This window comes from Engystomops pustulosus, chromosome 4 (assembly GCF_040894005.1).
Source record: "Engystomops pustulosus chromosome 4, aEngPut4.maternal, whole genome shotgun sequence".
NCBI classification, from domain to species: Eukaryota; Metazoa; Chordata; class Amphibia; order Anura; family Leptodactylidae; genus Engystomops; species Engystomops pustulosus.
In genome coordinates, this window is record NC_092414.1 from 151,827,384 (window position 1) to 151,836,186 (window position 8,803).

The window sequence follows — 8,803 nt, forward strand, 5'->3', positions numbered from 1 at the left end:
CAAGCTGTCCACTCTATTCATGAGTGGGAGGTACAGCCACACCCCCAGTGACAGCCTGTATAATGGTGTGAGGCTGTATAATGATGTGCTTCCTGGTGCTGGTGGCCACACCCCCAGTGCATGACTGACAGCCTGTATAATGATGTGAGGCTGTATAATGATGTGCTTCCTGGTGCTGGTGGCCACACCCCCTGCAGCCTGTGTGTGTGTGTGTGTGTGTGTATAGGAGAGATACAGCAGCTCCAGGCAGCCATGTTACAGCAGAACATGTCAGATTCATGTGTAGCTGATGTCTGTGTCTCTCACCTGTATATTAGGAGGATGCAGCATGTCAGCAGATACACTAACTATGCTTTACTATACATTACACACAGACATGAGCAGGGGGAGGAGAGGGGAAGGGGAACAGGGGTGACATCACTGCCTCTGACGATGTGACCAGTCTCATTTACATAATACAGAATAGATGATTTTACAATGAATAATGTATGAAATAACTAGATAAAGGCTGGGATGGGATCCTTGTGAGCTGCTCCAGCAGGTAGTAGTGACAAGACTAGTGACACAGACCTGATGACAGGTGTCCTTTAAGCTCCACTGCCATTGTGACATATCTCAGCAAATCCCCAGCCAAAAAAATTAAGGGCAAACAGAATCTAGAAAAAGATTGAGTACAGTACATGAGATATGAATTAAGTAAACTAAGGCAATCAAAAGGTGCACCAAAGGCTTTTGGTATCAGAATGCATACAACTCTGTGCCAAATTTTGCCTGCCTTGTTTCGTTAAAAGTATAAAGAGATTTTCAGACTATTAACACTTAAGAGTCTTTTCTAGGACTACTAGCTGGAGTTACATTGGCCCCATGTTAATGAAGTGGTAGTGCTCACGCAATTACTTTCATAGGACTGACAAAAAATTCTATTGTAGAAGTCATATAAAAGTTCTCTGTTCTCTGTGTTCACTTATTCATTTTGAGGCTGCCTGAATCAGAAGAAATTGTATTAAAGCCCCAATGATCTGAGATTCATCACATTTCTATAAAATTATGTCAACAATGTCCAAAGCTGGAAATTCCCTCTAATACTTCTGTCCTGCAATATGACTCTATTAGTCATTACTGGTGTAAATTTGCAGCAACCTTTGCAACTTTTCATATCCAGGTCTTATAATATCCATGTTAACATCCAGTTTTCAAAAGATGAGGATCTGACTTTAAAATATTGTACAATGTCTGCACTAATAAATCTATTTTGTAATATTTTGTTGCCAAAAGTTTGGATTTTTGGCTTGATAAATCCCTCCTGACCCTTAGCCTTCAAATAAAGTATACCCGCACGCTAGATAATAGAATTCTTCATAATTTACACTTACACTAAGTGACTGAATAGAAACAACATCATAAAGAAATACTCAGCAATGTAATCTTGTGAATGTTTGTAAAGGTTATGTAAATAAACCAGTAATTTCCAGGGAATTATTCTGTAAATCAAATCACTCCAAATTATAAAAGTCGCCATTCTATACAAGGATTGTGCGTGCTGTTCACAATCCAACATCTGCTTTCTCAAGAAATTATTTAAAGCAGCTTCTATGAATATTTGAGCATTTCCTCATCTCAATTTACATGAAGAAAACAACAAATACCCCAGACTTTTAGGGACCGATATGGGCACAAAGTCACAAAGGTAACCATTTAATGCAAACATTATATTGAACCAATGTTCTGCATTTCATGCTGGGCTTGTTTCCACATTCGAAATTGGCAAACTTAGTTCTAAAAACAGTTTAGTTTTGTTATTTAATGGTTTAATATTTGAGAATTTCTCTATTTCATGCTGCACTGAGGCCAAAGATAGACTAAAGAAAAAGGAATGACTGGATGAGTTTTCACATAAATAACATTACTAAGAGGTATATGCAGGTTTTACAGCTCTTTTGTATGCATAACCCTCTGGAAAACCATTCATCCGTTTCTGTGCATTTCTGGCTTTTGTGCGCTTTACTGTGCTCTTTCAATTCAATGGTTCTTTCACATTTACATTACAGTGAATTGAGAAAATATTTTTGTCAGTAGGTTCACTCTTCATGAACTGGTGTTGTAACTGTGGTCAGCCGTGATAGGCAACACGACTTACTAACTTAATCATACACATTTGAGTTCCTTTTTAATCTAACATTTTGGGCAGTGCTATCAATGAGCTATTTCATGTATATCACATATCTTGCCCATAGGTCATAGGTACTTATTTGTATTGCACTGCCTTTGCTTCAGAGTATACTTGAGGATCTACAGCGTATGCTAGTTACATCACCTAGTGTATCCTATTTTACATGTATCACCTTAATAACATGAGGGATTTATTGTATTTATGTGTGCCCAAGTTTTGTGCTTTTAATTGTTTTTAAGATCTTTTGTTTAACCCCTTAGCGCTCACTGGCGGATAAATCCGCCATGGAGCTGATGCCGACTCAGCTCTGGATCGGCGCCGAACCGGCATCGGGAAACACGGGGTGCCGGCTGTAACTAATAGCTGGCACCCCAGTCCGATTGCGTGTGTGTAACCCGTTAAATGCCGCGGTCAGCGCAAGCGCGGCATCTAAAATGCCTCTGGGGGTCTTTCCCCCACGATCTCCCCCCCCCCGAACCGTTTTCGGGGGGCGCCGATCTCTGCTATGGAAGTGCTGGGGTCTGATCCGGTCCCCAGCACTGCCTGCAGGCATTGCCAGTAAGATGGCATCTGTAACGTCATCTTACTGGCAAGGTGCCAACCTATGCATGTGCACAGGCTGACACTGCTAATACTCTGCAATGCATGAGTGTTGCAGAGTATTATCATGAACAAGCAATCAGATGATTGCTTGTTCATGTCCCATGGTGGAAGAAGTGAAAAAGTAAAAAAAAAATGTTATTCAATAAAAAATAAAGTAATAAATCAAAAAATGCCCATAAGCCCCATAACATATAAAGAGACATATAACCCCCAAAAAAGTATAAATCATAAAAAAACCCCACATATATAGTATCACCGCATCTGTAACAACCCATAGAATAAAAGTAAATCATTATTGAACCCGTACGATGAACACCGTTAAAAAAAACTGTTGAAAACTGTTGAAAATGGTGAACACGAAAAAACAAAGTCGAATATCCAGGACAGAATTGATGCTTTTCCACTCCTGCCCTCAAAAACAAGTTCCTAAGTTTTCAACAATAGGTGATACCAACCCCAAAATGGCAACACTGGAAAAAGCATCTCATCCCGCAAAAAAATGCCATCACATGGCCCCAATAACAAAAAGCTAAAATTTTATAGCCTACAAAAGCAGGCAACGAAAAAACTAAAATCCTGGCAGCTGCAGGTTGCTCCTTCCCTTCTGCGCCTCGTTGTGCCCCCATAAAACAAGTAACGGCCACATGAGGGGGTCTCTGTGCATAGGATAAATTGCAGAACAAATTGAATGTTGGGTTTTCTATTTTTATCTTTTGGAAATGTGCAAATTTTAGGGCTAAATGAACGTATAATCGGCACAATTTGACCATTCTAAATTTCCCCTCTATTTTGATTCAATTATTATGAAGATCTCAGGGGGTTAACAATCTTCCTAAAAGCTGCGTCTGATAGTATTAGGGGTGCAGATTTGAAAATGGGTTGGTTATATAGGGGATTTTGATGCTAAATATGTAAAATTTAATTCAAAACAGTTTTTATTTGCAAGAGAGTAAATTCTGAAAGTACCGAAAATCGCTATTCGATTTGTAAGCCGCGTGAAATCAAAATAAATTATCCAAACATTTCAAAAACTATGAAAATGTAACATAGACATAATGTTATTCAGCAACTTATTTAGGTGGTAAATCTATCTACTTGAAAATGTAATGATTTCGAATTTCAAAAAATGTAAATTCTTCAAAAAATTCATCATTTTTTCTTTTTTTTGGAAAAAAACCGCAAAACTTATCAGCCCACATTTACCACTAAAATGAAGTACAACATGTGGGGAAAAAACAATCTCAGAATCGCTTTGATAAGTAACAGTGTTCAAAAGTTTTAACCATATAAAGTGACACATGTCAGAATACAAAAAATGGGACTGAGCCTTAAGCTGTAAAATGGCAGCGTCCAGGATATTGGGTGAGGGTGATTTCTTTTGTGTCTTTCTTTCTTTGATATGTAACAAATATATTATTTATTTCATTTTGACCCTAAACCCACAGATACAAGGAATTTACATTGTGCTTTCTTTTCATAATAGACAAAAATTGCTACTAATTAGAGATGAGCGAACACTAAAATGCTCGGGTACTCGTTATTCGAGACGAACTTTTCCCGATGCTCGAGTGCTCGTCTCGAATAACGAACCCCATTGAAGTCAATGGGAGACTCGAGCATTTTTCAAGGGGACCAAGGCTCTGCACAGGGAAGCTTGGCCAAACACCTGGGAACCTCAGAAAAGGATGGAAACACCACGGAAATGGACAGGAAACAGCAGGGGCAGCATGCATGGATGCCTCTGAGGCTGCATAATCGCACCATTATGCCAAAATTATGGCCAACAGCATGGCCATGACAGAGTGACAGAATGAAGCTAGATAGCATCTAAAACATCCAATAATTGACCCTGACACTATAGGGGACGGCATGCAGAGGCAGCGGCAGCAGCGGCAGGCTAGAGAGTGGCATGGCGACATACCCTAAATGGACTCAGGCTTCAAACCAATGGGTGGCAGAGAGGAACCAAAGGAGGTGAGCAAGAAGCGCTCAAATAATATCGGTACATGATAAAAGTTTGCCAGTATATTTTGTGGATTACACAGCAGGGTGGCGACAAAGTTAACATGGAAGCCATGAAAACAACCCAAAATTCTGCCTGACACAGCTCGTTTGATAAGGGGACCATGTATGGAGGCAGTGAACTAGTAGTAGATTAAAGGTGCTGCAGTTAAAACTATGTTAGTTGGATCTTGGCATGGAGCTGGCGCTCCGCTGCCAGGCGAGCTTTCGCCAATCCAAGCCCCTGTCTATAGGCTACTCCCCAAACAGCACTTCTAAGAACCTTTTGTATAAGATCAAGTGTAGTAGCGTTCTTATAAGTTTAGGATATGGCGGGTGAGGGGAATGTAAACAGATGCGCAAGAAGCGCTGAAATAATATCCCTAAATGGTAAAAGTTTGCAAGTATATTTTGGGGATTACACAGCAGGGTGGCGACAAAGTTAACAACTTTGATGTGGAATGCCCTGTAATAGCTCTTGGGCGGTGTGCCTTTTATCGCCTAGGCTCAGCAGTTTCAGCACCGCCTGCTGTCGCTTAGCGACGGCACTGCTGCTGTGCCTAGAGCTACCGACTGATGGCGCCATGCCCACGGATGGTAATTCGGAGGAGGAGGAGGTGGAGGAGGGGTGGGAGGAGGTATAGTAGGCCTTTGAGACCTGGACCGAGGTAGGCCCCGCAATTCTCTGCGTCGGCAGTATATGACCAGCCCCAGGGTCAGACTCGGTCCCAGCCTGCACCAAGTTAAGTGTAGTAGCGTTCTTATAAGTTTGGGATATGGCGGGTGAGGGGAATGTAAACAGATGCGCAAGAAGCGCATGATGCGCATGGAGCTGGCGTTCCGCTGCCAGGCGAGCTTTCGCCAATCCAAGCCCCTGTCTCTAGGCTACTCCCCAAACAGCACTTCTAAGAACCTTTTGTATAAGATCAAGTGTAGTAGCGTTCTTATAAGTTTAGGATATGCCGGGTGAGGGGAATGTAAACAGATGCGCAAGAAGCGCTGAAATAATATCCCTAAATGGTAAAAGTTTGCCAGTATATTTTGTGGATAACACAGCAGGGTGGCGACAAAGTTAACAACTTTGATGTGGAATCCATGAAAACAACCCAAATTTCTGCCTGACACACCTCGTTTGATAAAGGGACGATGTATGGAGGCAGCTATATGGACGACTTTTGGAGGTAGCAATGGAGACAACGTGTGGAGGCTGCTATGGAGACAATTTAATTTGGATAGTGCCTGTATGTGGCAGTCCCAAACATTTTTCAAACCAGAGGAGCAGGTAGGTGGCCCTCCAGTAAAATGGGATAGATTGAGTGCCTGTATGTGGCAGTCCCAAAAATGTTTCAAACCAGAGGAGCAGGTAGGTGGCCCTCCAGTAAAATGGAATAGATTGAGTGCCTGTATGTGGCAGTCCCAAAAATTGTTCAAACCAGAGGAGCAGGTAGGTGGCCCTGCAGTAAAATGGAATAGATTGAGTGCCTGTATGTGGCAGTCCCAAAAATTGTTCAAACCAGAGGAGCAGGTAGGTGGCCCTGCAGTAAAATGGAATAGATTGAGTGCCTGTATGTGGCAGTCCCAAAAATGTTTCAAACCAGAGGAGCAGGTAGGTGGCCCTCCAGTAAAATGGAATAGATTGAGTGCCTGTATGTGGCAGTCCCAAAAATTGTTCAAACCAGAGGAGCAGGTAGGTGGCCCTGCAGTAAAATGGAATAGATTGAGTGCCTGTATGTGGCAGTCCCAAAAATTGTTCAAACCAGAGGAGCAGGTAGGTGGCCCTGCAGTAAAATGGAATAGATTGAGTGCCTGTATGTGGCAGTCCCAAAAATGTTTCAAACCAGAGGAGCAGGTAGGTGGCCCTCCAGTAAAATGGAATAGATTGAGTGCCTGTATGTGGCAGTCCCAAAAATTGTTCAAACCAGAGGAGCAGGTAGGTGGCCCTGCAGTAAAATGGAATAGATTGAGTGCCTGTATGTGGCAGTCCCAAAAATTGTTCAAACCAGAGGAGCAGGTAGGTGGCCCTGCAGTAAAATGGAATAGATTGAGTGCCTGTATGTGGCAGTCCCAAAAATTGTTCAAACCAGAGGAGCAGGTAGGTGGCCCTGCAGTAAAATGGAATAGATTGAGTGCCTGTATGTGGCAGTCCCAAAAATGTTTCAAACCAGAGGAGCAGGTAGGTGGCCCTCCAGTAAAATGGAATAGATTGAGTGCCTGTATGTGGCAGTCCCAAAAATTGTTCAAACCAGAGGAGCAGGTAGGTGGCCCTGCAGTAAAATGGAATAGATTGAGTGCCTGTATGTGGCAGTCCCAAAAATGTTTCAAACCAGAGGAGCAGGTAGGTGGCCCTCCAGTAAAATGGAATAGATTGAGTGCCTGTATGTGGCAGTCCCAAAAATTTTTTAAAACAGAGGACCGGGTAGGTGGCCCTCCAGAAAAATGGAATAGATTGAGTGCCTGTATGTGGCACTCACAAAAATTGTTTCAAACAGAGGACCGGGTAGGTGGCCCTCCAGAAAAATTAAATGCATGAAGTACTATAGCAAGAGCCAGTGGGCCCTGTCAAAAAATAGCCATTTTCCTCTGCTTTACTGTACAAAGAGGAGGAGAAGGAGGAAAATGAGGAGGAGGAGGAGGAGTGGATCAATTATTCAGGTTGAGCTTCCTTCACCTGGTGGAGATTGGAAATTCTGAGAAATCCAGCCTTTATTCATTTTAATAAGCGTCAGCCTGTCAGCGCTGTCAGTCGACAGGCGTGTACGCTTATCGGTGATGATGCCACCAGCTGCACTGAAAACCCGCTCGGACAAGACGCTAGCGGCAGGGCAGGCAAGAACCTCCAAGGCGTACAGCGCCAGTTCGTGCCACATGTCCAGCTTTGAAACCCAGTAGTTGTAGGGAGCTGTGTGATCATTTAGGACGATGGTATGGTCAGCTACGTACTCCCTCACCATCTTTCTGTAAAGATCAGCCCTACTCTGCCGAGACTGGGGACAGGTGACAGTGTCTTGCTGGGGTGACATAAAGCTGGCAAAAGCCTTGTAAAGCGTACCCTTGCCAGTGCTGGACAAGCTGCCTGCTCGCCTACTCTCCCTCGCTACTTGTCCCGCAGAACTACGCACTCTGCCGCTAGCGCTGTCAGAAGGGAAATACTGTTTCAGCTTGTGCACCAGGGCCTGCTGGTATTCATGCATTCTCACACTCCTTTCCTCTCCAGGGATGAGAGTGGGAAGATTTTGCTTGTACCGTGGGTCCAGGAGAGTGAACACCCAGTAATCGGTGCTGGAATAAATTCTTTGAACGCGAGGGTCACGGGATAGGCAGCCTAGCATGAAATCTGCCATATGCGCCAGAGTACCAACGCGTAAGAATTCACTCCCCTCACTGGCCTGACTGTCCATTTCCTCCTCCTCCAACTCCTCCAACTCCTCTTCTTCTGCCCATACACGCTGAACAGTGAAGGACTCAACAATGGTCCCCTCTTGTGTCTCGCCAACATTCTCCTCCTCTTCCTCCTCATCCTCCTCCACCTCCACCTCCTCCGATATGCGCTGAGAAACAGACCTCAGGGTGCTTTGGCTATCAACAAGGGAATATTCTTCCCCCATCTCTTGTGACGAGCGCAAAGCTTCCGACTTCATGCTGACCAGAGAGTTTTTCAACAGGCCAAGCAGCGGGATGGTGAGGCTGATGATGGCGGCATCGCCACTGACCATCTGTGTTGACTCCTCAAAGTTACTCAGCACCTGACAGATATCAGACATCCACGTCCACTCCTCATTGTAGACTTGAGGAAGCTGACTGACCTGACTACCAGTTCTGGTGGAAGTTGACATCTGGCAGTCTACAATCGCTCTGCGCTGCTGGTAAACTCTGGATAACATGGTCAGTGTTGAATTCCACCTCGTGGGCACGTCGCACAACAGTCGGTGAGCGGGCAGTTGGAGGCGGCGCTGCGCTGCCCTGAGAGTGGCAGCATCTGGGCTGGACTTCCTGAAATGCGCACAGATGCGGCGCACCTTCGTGAGCAAA